At 50.6% G+C, this 23217-nt stretch overlaps 1 protein-coding gene across 2 annotated transcripts in view; it reads right to left on the bottom strand.

Annotated features, from left to right (window-relative positions):
- The window catches only part of LOC309845244 (uncharacterized protein), a 107300-nt gene that overhangs the window by 26747 nt on the left and 57336 nt on the right, over positions 1-23217 (bottom strand). For both annotated transcript variants that reach the window (XR_014301157.1, XM_082692959.1), the window contains one exon: positions 21250-21380. The gene's annotated coding sequence lies outside the window, so the exon portion shown is untranslated. The remainder of the gene's footprint in view (positions 1-21249; positions 21381-23217) is intronic.

Here is a 23217-nt window from a genome sequence, read left to right as displayed (position 1 = left end):
TGTCTCCAAGGCCTCCTGCCCCCCGGATCCTGCAGGCACCAGCTCTGGGGGAAGCAACTTCCCAGATGGTTCCCAGAGCCCTGGGTTGGCACGGCTTCCTCCAAAACCCTCACTGGCAAGAAGTTAATAAAGAGAAATCAGAATAGATTTCAGCAAAACAATCAATATGCCATGTTCTCGTTACCTCTCGCTACTCTCGTTAACTGCTAATAAGACAGTTTCAACATTTAAAAATCTGGCAAAAACCACCAGAGGCCTCATCAGCTTGAACACGGGCCATGGAAAGGCCCAAGCTACAGCTCAGCTCCTCACACGGCGCGTCTCGGACGCCACAGCCCTCGAGTGACCCCCCCCCCCAGGAGCACCACACAGAGAAGTGCCCAGGTTGACGGTCACATGAGGCCCCCCTGCTCCGCGCCACCACCCGGCACAAGGGCAGAGCCCCGCAGAAGCCTGCCTCCGCCATCCCCTCACCTCTGGGAAGAGGCTGCGTCCCATGGGCAGCAGCCGACAGAAAGCCCGGCGTCGGCCTGGAGCTGGCCGTCCCGCCTCCAGCAGCCGCCGCCGCCGCCCGCCCCGGGAGCTCAGCACCCTGCCCGCAGCGACCACACCACCAGCATCCAGAAGCCTTTCTCCACAGCCACTCTGCCACAAGGAGTCAGGTGTGATTCGTGAAAACAGGAGAAATGTGCTTTTTAAAATCAGACAGACATGGTAAAGAATCCTGCTTCTAGGCAACCAGTAGTCTCCTGGAGAAGGAAAGAAAGAAAGAAAAAACACCTCTCCTGAAGTTTGTTTAGTAGAAGAGGCTCTGTGCCCAGCAGTGGGTTTCCCGTTCCTGGTTTCCCTGTGGACTGTTTCTGAATCACCGAAGACCCACCACGACTTTTCCGTTGCAAAAACACCAAAGGCATCTGGGAACGACGGGTTACGGACGCCTCATTTGTGCTGCGGATCCTCTGACTTCCTCCGCCTCTGTGTTCCCATCAGAAAGGTCCGTCAGCCCTCGTGTGGGGGGGCCGCGGGCCAGCTCCCCCCAAGCTGGCTCCAAACCGCTCCACAGCAGAACATGACTTCGCAGGAGACCAGAAGTGAGACGGGGCCAGGAAGGCGTTTCCCGGTAGCGGCCAGAGTTCCCCTCCCTATCAGCGAGTTCCCCTACTCTGCCCCCGAGCGGCTGTCCTTTGCCCCGGCACTCTCTTCCCTCTGGAATGGGTGTCCTTTGAGGCCTCGGACGCTGCACGTGTGACAAGACAGCATCGCCTAGTGGAAAGAACGCTGGCGTAGACTCCAGGACAGCCGAGGGCTCCTGGTTTCCTGGTGTCTTGGTTTTCTCTGCTATAAACTCAGACGAATGTGCCACCACCTTCTACCTCACCGATGGACCCCGAGACAAAGGCAATCAATCCGGAAGAACTTCTACCTCGGCAAAGGAGAGTTAGACGTGGAGTTGGTCACGTCTCTGCTTTGAAAGTTCTCATGAGCAACAGTCCTGCCAGTCAGCGGCAGCAAGAGGCTCCGTCCGGACTCCAGCTGGAGGGACCGGGTGTGAAACAGGGTGTGGGGGCTCCAGCGTCCTTCCCCACCAGGAGCCGGCGTCACACCCTTCTGTCCGCAGTGGTCCCTCTAGATGTGTAAGCGGCCATCAGGGTTGTTCCTCGGATGCTGCCTGCTTGGTTCCAGTTTTTGCCTTTCGGCAGGAAACTGTGGAAAATTCCAACTCTATCTAACTCCAGAGTTCCAAGGGCTCTGGAGGGACATCTGGCAGGCCTCTGAGTCTTCCAAGACATTCCTCAGTCTACCCCCAACACAGATGCCCTGTGTTCTGCCTCTGGGGTCAGAGCCTTTCTGAAGACACGATTCTGGCCCCACCCACAGCTTTAAAACTCAGGAATTAGACAAAGTCAAAAGTGGATGAACGCTTGCAGCTTACAGGAATAGAAACCAAACATCAGGCTGTCTTGGCCTCTTGGTGGCTTATAAACAATGGACACATTTCTCCCAGTTCTGGAGGCTCAAGTCCAAGACCAGGGGCAGGTGGTGGGGGTCACTCCCTGGTTCACAGAGGGCGTCTTCTCAAGGCCTCAGTTGGTGGCAGGGCCAGGGGGTGCTCTGGGGTTCCTTCTGTAAGAGCAGCGGCCCCATTCATGAAGCCCCACGCCCATGAACTAACCACCCCCCAAAGACCCTGCCTCCTAACACCAGCACCCTGGGTGAGGACTTGGGCAGAAGGATCTGTGTGGGGAAGGGACACAAATGCTCAGACCATAACAAGAGGCAACACTATAGTGGAAATAGTTACAGTTAAAAGATGCCCAAAGTTCCCTCTGGCTGTAGAATCGGTGTGGTCTCTATGTGAGACTTAATGACCAGCTTCACAACCTAACCCAGTGGCAGAGCATGTGTCTGTACCACTCTGATCCCTTCAGCCTGTCATCTGCTTCAGTAAGATTTCCTCTACTGCAATTTTTTATAGGGTCTCTGTTCCCTGTATCTTCCTAAATAAAATTTGCCTCTTTTAATGGAATATTCATAATCTTCCCAAAAATGTGACATCAAACTTGTGAGTCCAATACCTCTGTGTCGCTCAAACCAAGTCCTCCAATGCAGGACATCACAGAGATCCCAGACAGTCTCCCTGATTCCAGCCAACACAAATCTCCCCTGGGTTAGTGCAGGTCCTTGATGAAGCAGATGCCGAACGGGAATGGGATGTACAGGAGACTGAGGGGGGAGGCAGTACAGGGAAGAGAAGAGGAGAGGGAGCAGGAGGAGGCAAGGACAGTCCCCATGCAAAGCCACAGGCCTGACACCCATGGAAGAAAAGGGGAAGAAAGATGAAGGCTGCTAGACCACCATGTGGCTAAGTCCCTGCCGGCCCGCACGCATCCCACGCAGAGTAGAGGACCCTCACGACGGAAAGAAGTAGCCAGGCCTGAGGACCGACAGCAGCCACACACACGGGCCGGGAGCTGCCCCGGAGGACACGTCTGCATCCCGGTGCACAGATCTGGAGGTGCGGAGCACAGGGCAGGCCAGCTGCTGCATCCTGTGCAGAGGGGGGACTACTGTCGTCCACGGCTATCAGGACCACTCTCTGGGCACCGCAGACCCACTTCTCTACGTGCTTTTGTAAGCAGCTTCCCATGGCTCCTCTGGGCTTAGCTTCCTGCAGGAGCTAGAAGTAAAAGTTACAGCCCGAGAAAGTAACCTCCAGTATTTATTCCAAATCTCCACCCCTCAACGGTCGCTTCCTCAGGTCTTGGTGACTTATTGGTGGTACAACCTGGACCCTCATCTTTTCTCAGGCCGCAAGTAGACAAGGTCACACCATGGCAGTCCCAAGGGAAGCACCTGACAGGCAAACACACTCCCCCTGCCCCTCTGTGCACCAGCAGCCCAGCCTCTTCCACTGGTCAAGGTCAGCTACCCCCGCCAAGACCATGACTCTCATCTGCAGCCTGGATACAAGCAGTCCAGAGCTCCTGGAGTGGTTGGGCCTATGGTGTAATTAAGAACTGGCGGTTCTCATTCTTGGGGGCCTAAGACCCCCCTGCCTGCAGAGCCCAGAGCGGGAGAGGGCAGGATTATTACCATGAGGACCAACTGCGGGCCCTTTTGGACAGAAGCAAGTCAATTTGCCACCAGGTGGCTGGAGTCTCCACACGGGCTTGAGCATATCAGGGCTTAGTGGAGAGCCTCGTTGCCGGCCGCTTGGCTGAACGTTCAGAGGAGCTGTAGCTAAACCACCTCTGGTAACCGGGGCCTCTGCGTTGAGGCCACGGGTCACCTCCACCTCTGCCACCATGTTCCCCATGACAGTCCTCACCTTCCAAGGCCAAGGGCCTGTCAAGGACGTTCCAGCTCTGTGGGCTTCTCTTCTAACGGACTCAGCCACCAGTCTGACTCCTGGCCTCAGTCTCTGTCTCTACACCAACAACCCCCAAACCCACCTTTCCACTCAGGAGTCCCATCCGCTCACTCGTGTCTTCCACCTGAACCTCCACTGCCGTATTTCAAGGCACCTCAAACTCAGCCGAGAATGAACCCATGAATTCCACGCGGTCTGCTCCTCCAGAGTCCCATCGTGAGGACGGCGCCGCGGTCCAGGACCCGCATCCTATCATTCACTCGTTCTCACACACCTGTGCTTGCTCATGACCCTCGCCCTAATCAGAGCCCCTGTTGTCTGTCTTAACCTACAACAGCTTCCTAGCAGGTCCTTCCGCCTGTCCAACTCCAAACCATTTTCTGTTTTGCAAATAGGGTAATAATTCAAAGATATTTACCTACTTAAAACAGCTCAAGAGATAATGTCTAACGTCATTAACATGGGAAAAAGGGCTTTTTGGTGTGGCCAGAATTATGGAGAGTCCAGAAAATATAACTCGTGAAAAACAGCTGAAGAAACTGAAATAGAACCTGTGTCTACAAAACTTGAGGGGAAGCTGCGATAACCACCGTCAGGTTTCTATGGCTCTAATCTTTTTACTTCATCGAAATGTGACTTATCTGAGAGTATAAACTTAGTTCTCAGGTGACCTTTTAAAACAATATCAAAACTAGTACCTGTCACATATAGACTATATGAAATATCATGTCTATAAAAATAAGAACATAAATTCATAATGATACATTTTCATCTTACTTTCTTGGACACATTATTACACTGGTTCATTAAGTACTTTATAGCTTGCTTCAATATTTTTGTGGGGCCAGTACCTCCTTACCACTCTTTTCAAAACTTCCATAGTTAAAAAATAAACATAATTAAACACAAAAATAAACATAATTTTTAAAAAAAACTTTCATAATTATGGACTCAGTTGGTTAATCGTCTGCATTTGGCTCGGGTCATGATCTTAGGATCCTAGGATCAAGCCCCCCGTCAGGGTCCTTGCTCAGCAGGGAGCCTGCTTCTCCTCTGCCCCTGCCTCCTGCTCCCCCTGCTTGTACTCACTCTCTCTCTCTGACAAATAAATAAAGCCTTTTTGAAAAGTAAAAAATAAAACTTCCATAATTATTCATAGTTATTCTATTCTGAGTTCATGCAAACTAGTTAAAAATAGATAAAAATAATCTGGCACATAGTAATCTCTAAATAAATGTTAATAATGATGTAATTGCTTATTAGGTTTATTCAGAGCTTTAAAATAATTTTCTCCATCCAACAAAATAAAGAGGGACTGTGATCTGATTTTCATTGATTCTTTTGGCCCTAGCAATTCATTTCTTCAAAGACTGACATCTCCACAATATTCAGTGTCTGTATGAACAAAAGATATCTCTCCTTTTATTCTATCTCTTTGTTTCTACCTCTCAATTAAATTAATAATAATTTCCCCCAAATAGGTTCTATACTTACCATCTTAATAGTATTATTTTAGATAGGAATCATTGACTTCAAAAAACAAAATACCAAACTAACACAAAAAAGGAGATTCTGTTAGAATATACCCATAGAATTCAAAGGCAAAAAAATACCCAAAAAACAAAATATAGACAAATGTCACAGGGACTGAAATAGGGTCATCGGGAGCCATGACTCTTCCTTCCACCCCTCTCCCTGGAGCCACGTGACTTCCTGATTGCTTTTTCCATGAATCTGCTCCATTCCTCTGCTTCTGTCTTCAGACCAACTTCTCTACTTACTCATGGTTTCGCTTTCTCCATAATTTTAGTTGACACATAGCTGTGGTTTGCCATGGCCCATTTCTATCCTTGAATGAATTTAACTTTTGCACCCCCTTCACCAGTGAACCCTATTAGTGTCTGTGTCTCTTAGCTCATATTCATGAGAAAGAAAAGTCTAATGAATTGTTGGCGAGTCACTGGCTGGTTTGGATTAGCAACTTCCCTCCTGGACCAGTCAGTCCCATGTGGGTGTGAAGGTGGCACAGTGTGAGGGGCAAAGCTGTGAAAGAGGTGTGTAGTACGGTGGCTAGCCGCATGTATGACAGTGGCCGAGACAGGCAAGGTCTCTAGAAGTACAGGAAGTTGGTCAGGAAATAATGCACATATCCAAAGGTATTCTGAAACACTGTACACAAATTTTTTATCCTCAGCAGAAGTTGCCTTTCATTATATTATCCACAAGTTATTCCCATATATAGTAATAACCTTGCCATTTGTATATTTATTATATATCCAGCAACTGTACTCACTGAATCTGATTGTTTTTAACTTGCTCCCTTTTAGAGTTCTGTCCTAACACTTAAAATAATGATTGATTTTTTCCCTCTATTTTAAAAATGTGTTCCTATTATCATGTCATTTTTGTATCAGAATAGCATTATACAATAGAATACTAAGCATTCATTGTTTTTCATGTTTTTAACAGTATTTCCTCCAATGCTTCACTATTGAGTATCATGCAGGAAATTAGGAAATTATATCACAAATATTTCAGAAATGTAGATGAATAATAACACAGATGGAACAATGTGAGACATGGAGGACCAGCTTGCAACTCCCAGACCTGAGAGAGAAAACATGGTGAGAAAGAGGAGGAAGAAAGCCGGGAGCAGATTCTGAAATGAATTGGGAAATGCCCTTTGTCCACTGAGTAGTTGAGAGTGGCCTTCCTGGAAGTCCAGGAGGTCTGCGAAGCAGAAAGTCAGAAGCACCAAGGGGCTCCCTCCTACAGTGGTGGTGCCAGGCCAGAAAGTGTGTTGGGCAGAGCCTGCTACCCCCCGACATGGAGGTAAGCCAGAGAGAGGACTGCACAAACCCAGCTCCTGGTCTGAGAGTCATCTCACCAACTCTAGTCATCTTAAATAATATTTTGGGGTGGAGCAGAACTTGTGAAGAATAAACATGATATGCTGTGAGGGCAATTACCCTGCCACGGAAACCCTTACATTATGTAGTACTCTAAAATTGAATTTTAAAATATTACAACATGCTATAAGCAAAAATCCTTTCTGGTTTTTTTATAGTCATTATTTTACTATGGTAAAATATTTTTGTTTTTAACATGAGTTAAGCCAGTCATGTTGATCAGGTAACATGTTTTAGTTAGCATATTATGTATCTATCTGCCTTTCCAAAAAGTTCAAAATCTTCTTAGAACAGTAGCCATGGTTTATGCTTCTTTCATATTCTACATAGCAGCTGTCATTTTGCTGAAAGTACATTCAATAAATACTTACTGAATATAAACAAAATTGCAAAAAGCTGTTGATAGCCAGGAATCTCACTACTAACCAGGGTCATTATCTCATAAATATTTTTTTGGTATTAGGTGGACTAGAGTTCAAAAGAGTTTGCATAGGCTGGTACGAAACCCTTTCCACCCCAGCCTGAAGCCGTCACCCTGTAACACGGTGGAAAACTGGAGGATGTGATGGGTGTGCGTGTGGATGTGCACAGGGATGGGTGAAGCTGATTTTGCTTCATTGGTTTTTTGTTTTCTGTGGAAGAGAAATGGGGCAAGTACAGCCCCTGGAAGTCCAAAGCACAAGGCTTATAAGAGAGTGCTCCAGCTTTTTCTCGGAATAAACTCTTTTTTACTTTATATATAATTTTAGTAATCTTGGTGTCTGTCAAGTTTTTTCATTGAATGTTTTACATAACATATAAAAATTTCATTTTTTAAATAAAAACTGAAGACATTTGCTACCTACAATTCTCTTGAAAGAACTGGACTGTGTTTAGGAGCAGAGGCAAAACAAAAATGGTATTTTCCTTGGTTTGTTTATCTTTTACATAAATCAGGAAAACATGTTTTAATTCTTTGAAAGTAGAGACCAGATGGGTGAATAGATGTCAGGCACGATATACACAAAATTCTGCAATCCTAAACGCAGAGGGAGGAGTAGAGAGCACGCACGCTAGTAGCCTACGCACGCACGCATCCAACCAATGGTTGGTCAACAGTGTCATCTTCCCACACGTGGGGTATGTGCCGTGTGAACGCACTGACCCACCGTGTTAACTCCCCAGTGCTCAATCCCGTGGGCCCGCTATGAGATTTATGGTATCTATTACTGGGTTGTAGATCAGCCTAGATATTACATGTCAGTGTAAACACCTTTTCACACTCTTCACCATATAACTTGTCATTTTTAATCTCCTGCAGTGATGTTAAGCATCTCCTTACCATCAAACTGTAAATACAGCACAGACCATATTTTCTACGTGACTAAAAGGGATGATTGAAGAGTCGATTGAAAAAGAAATTCCTTGATTCATGTCACCTGCAGTTCCCCAGGAATATGCTATGATTTACGTCCCAGCACGGGCTGTCGGATTAGTTCACTCTGGGCTAAAATGGCAAACCATTAAAGGCATTAAAATTTCAACAAGAATGTTATCTGCACAGTAAGCACGAGAGTGACATCTTGTGCCTACAAGCACACGAGTTCTTGTAGAGCTTCCCTTTCCCAGTGAGCATCTGGAGATGACGCATCAGCACAGAGCCAAGTTGACAGCATTTAAGCACGAAAACTTACAAAATGTTGCAAGTGCCTTGGTACATGGATCAGCCCCAGCAGGGGGGTCTGTTTTCACTTTTCAGTTAGCATTTACAGTATGCAAATGCCGGTCTACAGCTTTTTTCATTATTTATGTCTGGAGGGGACAGAAAGGGCACGGGACGAGCAGCCCAGAAGCCAGGTTTCCAGCCACGGCTCTGGCCATTATTAACTCATCGTGCTATTTCCTCACCTGTAAAAGAAGAGCTTTACGCCTGAGGCCAACCACAGAAACACTTCCGTACTTACAGTTCTTGGATTATTCTGACACGAACACTGTCAGAGAGAAAGAGAGAGAGGAAGGGACGGAGGGAGAGAGGGAGGAAGTGTCATTGTGAAGGACCACACTTTGGGTGACTCACAGCATTCTTGCCCACTGACACCTGTAATGGTTACCTACAGGCACAATAATGCTGCATAACAAATAACCCCAACTTTAGGAACTCAGAAGTGTGTATTTGGCCCATGCATCGGATGGCGAGCGAGGAGGTCAGCTCATACAGGTTGGGTCCAGCCAGAGCAACTCAGCTCTTCCTCCTGGGACTAGCAGGCCATGGGCTCCCAGAGCAAAGACAGATGCAAGAGAGTGAGCAAACACACAGTTCTCCGGATGCAGGCTTATACCTGAGCGCCATCATATCTACCTTGTCTACTGGCCAAAGCAAGTCACAAGAACCCAAAGTGAAGGGCGGGGAGGTACATCAGCCCCTGTTGGGGGAAGCACAGATTCACATAATGAACCATGTGTTAGAGAGAGGAGTGAGGACTTAAGGCAAGTACACAGTCTTTCATGCCAACACACAAGACGAAAATTAATTGGAAAAAGAGTAATCCCAATCCACATTCCCACTCCCCTGACACAGTGGACACTCTAGCCCAGCTACTGGAACCCACTTGTGTAATTTAAGTTAATAAGTACTTGTTCTGACCGCCTCTGAACGAGACTTGGGGTTGGACTGGGGTGGCTGATCTGGTTCAGCAAGCTCCTGGCACCTGTGAACCTAGGTCTGCCGACAGTCACCGCACAGGCAAAAGTCAGAGATGCTTTCTTCTCATTACACAGAACACTAGAAAAGACACACTACCTAAATACAAGTTTCACCCAACTACTCTTCCAAGACATATATTCAAAATGCAAATGAATAATAAAGCAGATAGATATGTAACCAGAATCAAAAATGTAAAGTTTTCCTTTTATAAATCACTGCAGAATAACCTAAATGTTAGAAACCCACATGTGGGAAACTTGACATACATCGGTCAACAATGCGAATGTGAAATTGTTTCTGATTTGTTGGTACTAAAGTAATTTCCTTCCCAACACTGTAGCATTCTGATTCAGGCGTGTTTCTGTGAGTTACGCGTTGGAGTGATGCTATATCCGACACATTACATGAGCGGACATGAAAGATCTGTAAGGTCAGAGTATGCAAACCTTAGTAAAACGTCTCAACAATTTGAAATAAACAAATCAAATCCAAAGTCTCTGGGGGAGGAAACAGAAACATGGCACTCAGGTGTCGTCAGCAAGCTGTCCAGTGGCTGGAATCACAGGCCTGGTGACCTCGCTGATTCTAAGATTGTCCCCTTTGCTGATTGCCTTCTGTGAGCGGTTAGAAGACAGTTACCAGTAATAGTGATCGTGGAGAAGGGGAGGTGCAGTACATTATCTGTGATCCCTCCAACCTGGGCTATTTCAAAGCTCTAGAAGGTCCTCCTAGATGTATGTACGGAGCATTGAGCCTGAAATGTGCTCTCCGATATTTCAGGAAGGTGTCCCTCTACATCAGTGTCCATTACAGAAGTTTGAAAATGTCCACCTGTGTTTGAAAATCTCCCAAAGACAGAGGGGAAAACATGCAACAGTCAATATATATCTTCCAGAGGCTTCTAGTCAAGATATCAAAACAGAGTCAGTTTTTGACGAACCCTCTCTGCCCCATGCACTTAACATGACGGATAAAATCTACCAGACAAAAATAAACAAAAAACAGAAAAGATACAAGCTCAAAACGACACAAACAGCCCAAGGACCCAGAGGCAGCCCTCCGGTGTAATGGCGCCAGCAGGACTAGACCCCAGGCTTGCTGGAAGTCAGGTCTGGAAACAGACTCACCAGCAACGATCCAGTGTCTCAGGCTGGGAGAAGAAACCCACAGGCCAAGACCCAAGCAGGTGTTTGACTCCCTTCACGCAGCCACCAAAACATGCAGAACGAAGCCAGAGAATGGCCTCACCAGAGCCGTCACACACCGCTCATCCTTTTGATCACGAATGCAAAAATTCCAAATAAAATATCAGCAAATCAACAGTGTAGAGAGAGAAGGTAGCATGGCAGAGTAGGATTTCACGTAAGAATGAAAATGGCTCAGCCTGAGATTGCCTGGTCAGGCAACCCTATCGAGTTGACAGATGAAAGAGCGAAAGCGGGGTGATCTCAACGGATTCAGAAAAATCATTTTATAAACTTGGCCATCACTCCTGCCGACCAAGTGACTCACACAATAGAAACTTCACTAACCTGATTCCCATCCCCCCTCCCCAAAAAAAGATCATCAGAACCCACTGCAGGCTTCCCCTCTAGCTATGATAAAGGAGCTGGGGGCAAACAGGGCTCCTGCCAAGAATAAACAGAATATTCTGGTGGGGGCAGAGTGAGATGCCAGAAAGAAATTCTGTTTGAAAGCCCTGGAGAGCCACTGGGGCCATCGGGGCCCGGGGAACAAGAGCGTGGGCAAGAGGAAATCACAAGGAAGGTGAGCCCACATCCTGCAGCTTTTCCCTTCTGGGCATTTGCTGACCCTGGGGCAGGGCAAGGCTGTGCACCTAGACAGAGGGCCGTCCGCAGGCAACCCTGAAGGGCAGAGGAAGCTGCTAGGGCTTTGGCAGTCCGGCCAGGACAGGGGGTCAGCCAGAGGTGTGAGGGGCTAGGGCCCCAGCTAGAAGGGAAGAGACTGCTGGTCACTGTGGGCCGTTACCTCTTCCCCCCACACACGTGCAGGGGCAGGACGCGGTGATGCAGGAGTGAATTTGCAGGTGGTTGCTAAGAAATCCGGGACCAGGGGCAAGGCCAGGCAGGGGAGAGGGCCAAAGCCTGCGGGAGGACGGGCAGACAGGAGATCCACAGCCCGGCCCTGAGGGAGCCCAGCCTGCAGCTGCCGAGGCCATCACAGCCACGTGGGCCCAGAGAAGAACGGGCAGACCCTGTCTGGGAGAGGAGCAGCTCAGAGGCCTCCAGTTGTTCGCGCACAATGTGCAGCGTTAAGGGGAAGAAGGCCTTGCAGGACAGGGACAGAGCTGTTTCACCAAAGTCAAGGACAAACCAGCCGATAGAAACAGACCCATATCTGAAGCACATAGTAAAATCACCAGGTAAGCAACTTGAAGCGGTTATGAATGTGTACAAGGAAACGATGGGGGATGATGACAGAAGGGATATTCCCGTCAGGAGCGAAAATCCGGCGAGAAGAACCAGATGGAAACGTCAGAGCTGAACCACACAGTAACTGGAGTTACGACCTCCTCGGAGCAGCGCACGCAGACGATGCGCAGCGGAAGGAGACGCTCGTGGCGTGAGGGCAGGTGTGCAGAGAGCACCCAGCCTGCGCCAAGGAGCGGGGCGCAGGGAAGAGCAGGCGACCCGGGACACGGGGCTCCAGAGGGACAAGGGCCGGACAGCACGGAGAACGCATGTGTCGGCACATGACGACCCGCTTTCCTAAAACGAGTGGAAGACGTCATCGAGGCACAGAGTGGGGAATTTCTGCCAGTTCCAAGCAGGCTCCGTTGCGGAGGGAGGCTCAGCAAACATCACGCGCTGCAGCAAGCCTGAAGCCCGAGAGGACGGCAGGAAAGCCCTCACAGCCCCAGAGCTGCTCACGGTGCGTAACACCGACAAAACATTAAAAAGCCACATTACATTCTTTAAAAGTTGACAACCAAGTTCCTAGCCCGAAAGTCGTGCCCTTTGCTCCGCCGGAGAGCCTCGTAGCGCCGCACCCAAGTCCCTTCTGGACCCGCTGCCTATCGGCCTCCGCTCTCCAGGCCGGCCTGGCAGCAGGACCGCCCCGCGGCACCAGGACCGCGGTTCCTCCCAAGACTGCTTCCCCGCAAGGTGCAGGCCCCACGAGCCCATGGCCCGCCTTGCACACCAGCCTCTCACCAGTAGTTCCTGAGCCAAACGTCTGGTCACGGCCCACCAAGGTCCCCATGGGTTAGCTGATGCCATCTGTCTCTCCCCGCGGCCATGCGGCCGCTGAGCCAGTGCTCACCAACCCCCAAGCATGCAGGCTCGGACTGCGGACAAGTGAGCAGACCGAGACCCGGAGCGCAGAGGCATCGGGAAGAGAGCGTTTTGTCCTCTCTCGTGTCACACTCCAGACGTCACGCGTGGCTGGAAGAGAAGGACCCAGGCTGGCCAGTCATCCTGGCCGTGCTCAACGTGTGACACTCTCTGGGTCTGCCCTGGCCACCGGCAGGCAGGCAAGGAGGGGTCGGGGCCGGGGCCCTCCTCCTTGTGCACACTTAGCCACGCGCCACGCCTCCCTGCGCGAGTGTCCGGGCAAGGTGCCTCGAGCTCTGACCTCTCAAACATGGAACAGGGAGAGGCTGACAGAGGCAACCCAGAGCACCACGGGCCGGGCCTATGATCCCACCAACCCTGGCCCTTCCCAGGGAGGCAGGTCTGCCTGGGAGTGGGGCCGGGCCAACCAGATTGTGGTGTACACAGTCTCCCGGACTCACCCCGGGCTCCCGCCATCCTCACCCAGACCGCCACCAGGCTGTCCGCCCTTCGCGCCTCCTCCGGCCGGCAGGACGAAGGGACTTCAGGACCTTTACTCCCGGCCCTTTGTCTACTTCTGTGCCAGCCTGCGGAGCCCTGGCCAGTGTCCTGAGGTCCAGATCCAGGAAAGGAAAGGTCACAGTGTTGGCTCCCTCCCAGAAGACCCTGGACCCCCCATAAACAGTGTGCCCCCCAAACCTGCATCCCAAGAGAAGAGCTGCATTAGTACACCAGACCTAGTACACTGTGTCCTTCCTTCACCCCAACAGCCAGCGCTGCCAAGGCAGGGCTCTAATGAGGAGACACCGATTCACAGAACAAACAATTTCCTCTAAGGTAGTTTCCTGCGTTCTCATAGAGACAAGCAAGCAGCGGTGTCTTTTGTCGACATGTATACACACACACACAGACACACACACCACAGACACACACACACATAGACACACACATACACGACACACCTGCACCAGACAGACACACACACCAAACACACACACACACACACACACACACACACACATAAAAGACCTGGGGAAACCCCCACATCCCAACTGAGGCATTCCATTACACAATAAATAATCAATGCCACTTGGGGACATAAGACAGACTTAAGAGAATACACACTGTTTGTTCCCGAATGGAAAAACTCAGCATTGTAAAATCTCAGTTCTCCCTAAACTAGTAACTTAATTTCCATCTGAATCTTCATGAGATTAATTTAGGAATTTGAACATTTTATTTCACAAGTGATGGGGACTCACGTACCAGTCTCTCTGTGGGTAGAATGAGGAAGACTTGTACTACCAAATAATAAAACGTTAAAAGAGTCATCAGAATGGTCTAGAACAGGTGGAACAATAATCATATGCATAAACAGAACAAAACGGAATCCAAAAATAGATCCCAGCATATGTGCAAATTAAACATATAATAAAGGAGGCATTGTAGATTATCGTAGTCATGACCGAGTAAGAAATGGTTCTTAGAACAACCGTATTGTTATTTAGAAAAAGATGATGTCTTGGGGCACCTGGGTGGCTCAGTGGGTTAAGGCCTCTGCTTTCGGCTCAGGTCATGATCCCAGGGTCCTGGGATCGAGCCCCGCATGGGGCTCTCTGCTGGGCAGGGAGCCTGCATCCTCCTCTCTCTCTGCATACTTGTGATCTCTGTCTGTCAAATGAATAAATAAAATCTTAAAAAAAAAAAAAGAAAAGAAAAAGAAAAAGATGATGTCCAACCTAGATCTCACATCTTCCATTAAAATAAATTACAGGTAGACTACAGATGAAAGGGGAGGAACTAAGAGCATAAATGAAATAATTAGATGACTATTTCTGTAATCTACAGGGAAGAAAGGCTTTCTAAGACTGACATCAAAGCAGAAACCATAAATACTAGTTGAAATGAAAATGTAAAATATCTTCATGCCAAAAAATGCTGTTTATTAATTAAAGTCAAAACAGTAATATAATTATATTAAAGGGGAAAGTATGGGTGATATAAAATAGTTAAATATTCTTCAGTCGTACAAGGAGATCAGAGAAAACAGTGTCCGAAATGCTAAGTCAAGGAGCTGCAAGTTATGATAGCAAAGATTTGGGAAACAGGGTTTGTTCCATATTGTAGAAAAACTTACATGCATGTCTGTAGCTCTCTATCTTTCTGCCTATCGCTATCCCAAAGAGCCAAAAGTACCAGGATGCAGAGTGGACAGACTTAAAACCCCGTTGTTTCCTGTCCAGCCCTTATGCTTCTAGAAGCTTCCTTGGTCCTTATTTTGTGCGGATGGAATCGGGAGGCAGTGGTCTCACAGCTCATGATGGAGACCGGCTCCAGTGTTCCATCGCTGTGTGTTAACCCAGGCACACCCTGTCCCTCCTCCAGCTCACGTGCCTGACTCCGTTCAGCGTGCTGGACTCAGTTTCCCCACCTGTCCAACAAAGAAGTTGGACCTCACTGCTGAGCCCTTCCTAGTTCTCAACTAAAGGTTCCGTCCCTGGTGTTAGAGAGGACGGGAAATATGGTGGAAGGTCCTGGAACAGAACCAGTCAGCTTCTCTCACCCCAGTCCCCGTCGTGTGTGTGCACGTGTGTGTGTGTGTGTGTGTGTGTGTGTGTGCGCGCGCGCGCGCATGCATGAGTGTGTGTATTCGACTGTACAGACCCTCACACGCTGCCGGCTCTAGAGAACACTGACCATGGCAGTGTGAACACTGACACATGGGACCGTGAGCGGCTGTCACCAGGGCCGTGCACAGGTATCCCAGGCCGCCTCCCCCACCCCGAGCTGCCCCCAGTAAGTGACGGTCACTCTGAGCACATACCACTGGGTGCCCCCGGAAGCCGCGGAGCCTGTTAAATCTGGTATCACCATGGGCTGTTCCTACTCGCTCCTGCGTGACCACAGTGACAGAACACCAGAGACCCACCCGTTCTGACTCATGCAGGCGGCCTGGCACATGTGACATCCCAGCGGTGAGGAATCAGCTGAGGCTAACGTCGATGCCAGGACAAGAGGTTTCTGTGAAGTTCCCACGAGAAAGCCCAAGAATGGAGGGTCCTGATTTTCACAACACGTTCCAGAATTCCTCAGTGCGGCTACGGCCACGGTTTCGTCCATCATTCAGGCTCCGTGTAGGACGTTCTAAACTTCATGATAAAGTTAAGAAGGTACCAGCCTGGAAAGCAGACATTTCCCATAAAATCTGACTTTCCTCCTTGAAAAAGAGACAGAAAAGTGATACCATGTATGCGTCAGGTGCATCCGGAAAGTTTGGGGTTAGGATATAAACAGGCAACTGTAGAATCAGCATGACTTGAGTAGAGTAGTATGTTGAATTTTAACATTTTTATAGTTTTTAAATGAGATGAATTGTCAATTAATTAGATTCTCTCTTGAGGGCAAAGGGCCAGTGAAAGCTAAGCCCCCATCTCCGGTACCACGAGGCTGGGGCCGGGGAGGGAAGCGAGAGCAGGCCGGCTCCTGACGGGACGGGGCGGCGGGTCCGAGTGGGGAGCGGACGTGTCGCACGGATGTGGCCGGGCCCCGCACCCCTCCCAACCATGAACGGACGGACCTCCCCGTGCAGAACTGTGACCGACTGAAATGAAGGCCCCGCAGCAGGCATCGCCGGGGTCCGTCTGCCTCCGGACCTCCTGCAAAGGCTGCCCCTGGAATAGGGGAAAGGGGCGCTGCGTCACCCTCTACCGTGCGGGCTGCGGCAGCCGGGCGGTGGCGAGGGATGGCGGCCATCGGGGGCGCGGGTGCCAGCCCAGCTAAAGACATCGGACTCTGACTTCACAGAACACACCAGGCCTCTGAAGGAAAAACAGGAGCTGCGAGTTAGGGTGACTGTGAGATCCGTGTGAGATTTAGGGCGAACCCCGTCCAGGGCAGAGAAAGCCCGGAGAACTCCACGCGTCCTGGAAGGGGCCCCGACAGTGGGTGCCGGGTTCTAGGAAAGGCACTTCTGGTGCCCCCACCCCAGTGACCCGACGGTGTCGTGGAGCATGAGGTCCCCGAAGACGCACCTCAGCCACGTGCCCCGCCGGCAGCTGCGCTCAGCACCCCGGACTCGGCCGCGGGAGACACGCTCGCCGCACACACGCCGGTGCCCCGGCCTCTGGAGGCTCTCACGGCCAGACTCCGCAAGCCGCGCTCTGGCTCCGGGCGCGGATCTCATCCGTTTGCTTAGGATAAGTTCATCCTGGGATTTGCAGAGCTCAAAGGTTCAATCCTGAACCCCAGGAAATCATGACGGCGTCTCCCGCACTGCCCTTATCTCGGTGTCCCCCAACACCGCCACCGGCGACGAGGGTTCACAGCCTCCACGGCTCTGTGGGGCAAAACCTGCGGCCCACATGGGCACGAAGGCCGGCGCTCGCCTGGCGCAGGCCGGCTCCCCGGCCCCCAGCGTCTCACACGGCTCTTCCAAGCGGCTCTCCAGGATGTGTCCATGCCCTGCACGGTGCGAGCGCATGTGTGCGTGTGTGAGGGCACGGATGTGTGTGTACATGTGTGCGTGTGCACGTTGGTGCATGCATGCGTGTGCGTGCGTGTGCCTTATTCACAAATGCACCTCCATACCCCGGGCTCCCCTTGTAAGCTCCCCAGCTCCCAGGGTTTGGTGACGCTGCTTCCCGTCTGTCGTGGCCAACCCCAGCTCCGGGCAACAGGAAGCCCCCGTCCCTGCTGTCCCTGCTGCACTGGGGACCTATCTCCTCTATAGCGACTGTTCCACGAAGACGCTGGTCCGTCATCTACACAGAAGGCTCCTAGAAACGAGTGATTCCATCATTGCACATTGAGGACCCTGGGATTGTGGCCTGCCGCGTACACACGATAGTAAGTGAACAACTAGCCTAAGAGCTACCCATGTGCCAGAGAAGACTCAGTGCGAGCCGTGTCCTGGGCGTCCCCCCAGGGGCGTGGGATAGAGGAGATAATGGGGTGTGGCGTGCAGGGGCTCCGCGGCCCGAACCACGAGGGGTCCGCGTGCAACCCGACAGGAAAGAGTCCCCGACCCCTCGTCCAGGCCAGGGCTCCTGGGCTCCGTTCTCTTGTAAAAGTACCTAAGACTGAAATTGCCTGTGAAATCAAACATATTTTCTCCCGACAATTTTTTCTAAATTGGGTAAAGAAAGATATTAAATCCAATTTATAATATAATAAATTTTCCAAATTTGAAAAACTACTCTGTATTCCACAGGGAAGACTCGGGCAGGCGGACTGCTGCTGTGACCCTCCCAGGCTCCCGCAGATGGCTTTTCACCATGAAGACCTCATTTTACAGCCCCATTTTTCTAAGTGATATCCTGAACTAAGGAATAATTTAGATAATAAATCCATTTCAATTACTGTCCATTAGAAGACAGGAAAACATTAAACCCAAGCAAAGCAGGTAGGAATTACGAGCCGCCTTTCAGGTGAAAATTAGCAGAATGCACCGCAGGTACCCCTCGATTCCAGCCCGCGCCCCCTCTTACGAAAAGAAAACCTCCGTCCAAATGACACGCTTCTCTGCAGCGCGTGTGCGTGGACAAGCCCGCGCGGCCTCCTAACCACAGTCGGCGGCCCTGGCAGACGCGCAGGACGACCCTCCTCCCGGCTTCCCTGTCCTCCCTCCCTCTGACCCCTTCTCTCGCGACTCCAGAGCTCAAGATCCTCCCGCACCTCCAGACAGAAGCAGACAAGAGCCCATGTTTGGCTCCAACTTCCAGTCTCTTCCGGGATCTGACAAGCTGAGCACAGGTCCGCGTCCACCCGGGTCCCAGCTCGGGGTCATGGGCGGCCAGGACACATTGAACAGACGCGTCTTTTATGCAAAGCAGGTCGGCATCTCAGGGAAAGACGATTGGCTCAAAATCAAGCAAATACCCCCAGAATGTGTCTATTTCAATAGCTTTCCCTAAATTTCTCCCTAAAGCATTTAAGAAAACACATTTTGCAGTAGTGATTGATGCTAGTATCTATTAAAAGATGGAGAGATTGATTTTTCTGCTTTCACGGGAATCACAAGCTCCTGCATATCTTAACCGTCCTTACACAGTGAGGTCACGCGCGGGGACCCCGGCCACCCCCTCGAGCTCTCCCACGGCCCTGCATGTTCAAAGGAGCGAATAACTGAATAGTGATGATTTTGTTTCCATCACTCACACTCGTGGAATCGGGGGACAGGCCTCAGGAATTTAGGAATTCCGAGAGGCTTTCATGACAACTGATCAGGACTGGGGAAGGGGAAGGGGCGAGGTTGATCAAAACTCACTTGTCTGTCGCAGAAACTCGAAGCGCGCACCGGCCGGTGCTACAGGGAAGGGAGGCGCACAGCCCGCACGTCCCCGAGTTCGGAGTTCTTCATATGCCCCCGCCTCCCCTGCCCCTGTCACCGGCCGGCCGCCAGGCCCGCTCGGAGCACCACCGCCCTTCAGCTGGGTCCCAGAAGCCTGACGGGCAACCTGTTGATGAAACCCATTACTGCAGGGGATAAGGAAGGAGGAGACAGAAGCAGATTTAGGAATGACTGGGATAAAACGATACTATTCATGTCATAATGGCCACTGAGAGCCGCTGGGATATAGCCTTTAAAGAGGAGGATTTTCAACTAAGGAGTCACTGAACGCTCCACCCAGAGCCAACGATGCACCCTGTGCTGGCTAACTGAACGTAATAGTAAGTAAATGATAAAGTAAGATTAAATAAAATTTTTAAAAAATAAGGATGAGATTGTTGGGTTAATCCTACGCCCATGTTCCTATGGGCAGGATTTCGTTGGGATGTCCACAGAGAGAAGGCTCCCTGGACAGCCCCAACAGGAACAATATAGACACGAAAAAATGTAGTATATACAGGGTTTGGTACAATCTGTGCTTTCGGGCATCCGCTGGGGCTCTTGGAACGCATTCCCAGGGGATAAGAGGGGACAACTGAGAATACCTGTTTGTCTTCCATTACAGTGTGAGCTATATGAGGATTTGGCTAGTCACAGGGGGCAGTCGGCCTGGCCTACAGAAATAAGGAAATGATGGGTTCAGGGCACACTCCCCCCAAATATGGTGCCGGGACACAAGTGTTTCCCGCTGAAGGAGGCAGAGACAGCGCAGGAAGTTCTCTCTGACGACCCGACCCCGCCCTCCCTGAGGCAGGTCACAAGACCCTCACGAGACAGGCCCCCTGGACGCAGGGAAGGGAGAGCCCGTAGCTCCTAGACGGAGTAAAGCGGAGCAGAGCCCGCAGTCTCCCCACGGGCTGCCCCTACTGCGCGCTCCTGAAGCACCCGTGCTCCCCGTGACGGTGCAGTGCGCTTCGAATCCGCCATAAAATACTGGGGTCTAACGGTTTCTTTGGGTTTTCATTTCCTTACGCTCCACGTCAGGTGCAACCTGTACATCTGTGTGCTGTTCTCCTGCTCGTCTGTCTTTGTCAGAGTAACCGTCGGACCCAGCCGCGGACCCTTGGGGGGTGAGGAATCAAGTGTTACTCTCCTTCAGAAGGAAGGAAAGTAGGAGCGAGTGGGGCAGTGGGGACGGGCTCCCTCTACCCGAATCCCCAGACCAAACAAGACAACCTGTCGGCACAGACCGCAGACTATATCCTCCGTGATTCTAGCAATATTGCTTGACTGCTTCCGAGTGGCTCCGGTGCCTCGTGGATATAACTTAAGACGCTGACACTCTTCTCTTTCAGCTTATGGTCCCGGTTAATCATTTGAGCCAATACTTGGCCAACTTGGATTTACTTAATTGCCAAAGCTACTCATCGTCCTAGAAACACACTCTAGGACGTCACACCCTGTGCCTTCTCTGTTTCGGCTTCCCTTGTGGTCCCATACCTCGACACCACACATACGTCAGCCCCCGCCAACTCCCCAGCCTTCACCTTTATCGGAAAAAGACACGGCATTTGATCGAGAACAGCAATTTCAAAATTATGATCTTCTCGTGGGCCATCCTGGAGCCAGCCCTCAACTCAGATTCTGCCCTTCTAGCCCCAGAGCAAGAGAACGTGCCCAGGAATCAGCACTCAGAAGACCGGCCTGCAGACCGCGGGCTCCCAGAGCGGGGCCTTCTTCGTCTTTGTGGTCCCGGCTCCCGACACCAGACGTGAGCTCGTCCGACATCAGTCATCACTGAAGGATTCTAATATTTCCATCGCATCACACCGAAGCTTCCACTAGGACTTCAGGTCACGAAATAAAGCTGCCACTTTCTGAGCATCTCCTTGTGTTGGGAAACATCTCACCTAACTTAACCCTTGCAAAAGTGATGTGAGGTATGGACTAGGACAAGGAATCAAGGAGATCAAGCAAAGTGTCCAAGTTTGAAAGCTGGTGAATGATGGAACGGGTTTTCAAACCCAGGACCTTTCTGACCTCAGATCAGAGTTAAAAACCAATGATCTTTGCTGACCAGCTCTGTGAGGAATCAGAGCATTCGTTTGAATATGACCCCTCCGGCCCCCAAAATGTGCAACTTCCAGAAGACCCACGAAACTTACGAGCTGACGTCATAACACGTATCTTTAAGACAAACGAGGCCGGCGCGCAGAGGATTGCCTTTCCTATTTGAGATCGATGTATTGAACCTGCTCCCTGGTCCTCAAGGGAGCTTTGACGTGTTCATCTTGCCCTGATGGGTGAAACAGCAACATAGAGACAGGTGTTTGAGACACATGACATTACACAAGCTGGGAAATAGGATTACCTAAAACCTCCCTTAAAAATGACCGTTTCTGGGGCACCAGGATGGCTCAGTTGGTTAAGCATTCAAGTCTTAGCTTCAGCTCAGGCCATGATCTCAAGGTCATCAGATCAAGCTGAGCAGGGAGCCCGATCTGGGGCTCGATCCCAGGACGCTGGGATCATGACCTGAGGCGAAGGCGGAGGCTTAACCCACTGAGCCACCCAGGTGCCCCAATAATTTTAAATTTTTAAAAATAAATAAATGACCCTTGTTGGGGAGCCACGGTGGTTTAGTAGGGTAAGTGTCCAACTCGATCTCAGCTCAGGTCTTGATCTCAGGGTCAGGAGTTCAAGCCACCTCTTGGGATCCATGCTGGGCATGCAGCCTGCTTTTAAAAAAAAGAAATGACCCTTCTTGAGCACATGGGGTCTAACGGAGGCCAGAAACAAGAGTAATAGGCAGCATTTTGACACTTACTCTGAGCATCTGCTACACCAGAGTTTGTTGATATGAAATCACGTCACTTCTTGTGTCTTAAATCCAAGACAGTAGTTAGAGCCACCTAGGGCGACCCTGGCACATTTCAGGTTCCATTCGTGGTACCCACGGGCACTTCCTTGTAAACGGTCCCTCCCGTTCCTTCCACTCCGTACTAACCTCCACCCGAAGGTGTCCCTGTCAGAGCTGTCACCTAATGAACCAGCGAGCGCTGGGCTGTTCCAGCTGAATTCACTGAGCCTGGATGGGGCACCAGGACGCGCAGACCCAGGGCGGGGCGCCCGTCAGGTGGGCCCCGTCAGGTGGGCCCCGTCAGGAGCTGGACGTAGCCGCACCCACAGGACCCTCAGCACTTTGTTCAGACACGGGAGGAACGCTTCGCTCTGAGCAATGACTCGGGGAGGCGGCCAACGTCTTCGGGCTAGCACCATGCCCGCCTCCTGTGAGGTCAGCCGGCCGTCCCAAAGGCAGAGGTAAAGCCGAAATGTGGGGGCCCCAGCCGGCCCTGCCCCTCCTCCGGGCTTGAGGAGGAGCAGACGGAGGTGGACGACCAGGTCCCCGTCGCCCTGCCCCAAACCAGAGAGCTGCCCTGCACCCCGCGCCCCACACCCCTTCTGTGCTAAGCCTTCTGTAGCCTCCACGGCTCCATTCAAGGCCACTTGCAAAGATACTAAAACCGCCTCAGCCGGGGTACGGCTCCACGGCATAACCTGCTCCTCGTTCAGAGAGCGCTCAGTAGTGAAAGCAGCAGCAAAGTCAGGAAAATGGCTCCTTCATACGACTCCTGAGTTGTCAGGTGAAAAACAACCTCATCACCATATATATATATATATATATATTTAACTTATATAACCAAGAAAAGCAGATTTTATTTTAAAACATAAATTAAAAATTCCTTGTTTACCCTTAAGTATGAAACACACGGGGAACCCTTTTCATCTTATTGGCAGGTCTTGAAAATAAATGTAACTTAAAAATTCTCATTGCTGATAGAGACCCAGAACAAGCTGTGCTAGAAAAGTCATCATTAGACCAAGAGCTGCAGCATCGAGACCCTCGCAGTCGGAGAAACTGTGAATGAGCTCTGCGGCAGGTCCCCTGGTCCTTCCTCTGCAGTTACTCCCACGGAGACCCATAAAAGATTAATCAAGACAAGCGATCGATAACTTCCCAAGTGCTAATAAGCCCTGCCGTGCTCTGTGGTATGTCAAGCAGCTTATCACGTTTGGCCGCATGGAGATTTATAGAAAATCCATAGTTACAACTGAAGGGTGAGGTAATGCAG

The sequence above is a fragment of the Mustela nivalis genome (genome assembly GCF_964662115.1).
Source record: "Mustela nivalis genome assembly, chromosome: 12".
In the NCBI taxonomy this organism is placed as follows: domain Eukaryota; kingdom Metazoa; phylum Chordata; class Mammalia; order Carnivora; family Mustelidae; genus Mustela; species Mustela nivalis.
The sequence above is the reverse complement of the archived record's forward strand: the minus strand, read 5'-3'. Positions and strand labels throughout refer to the sequence as shown.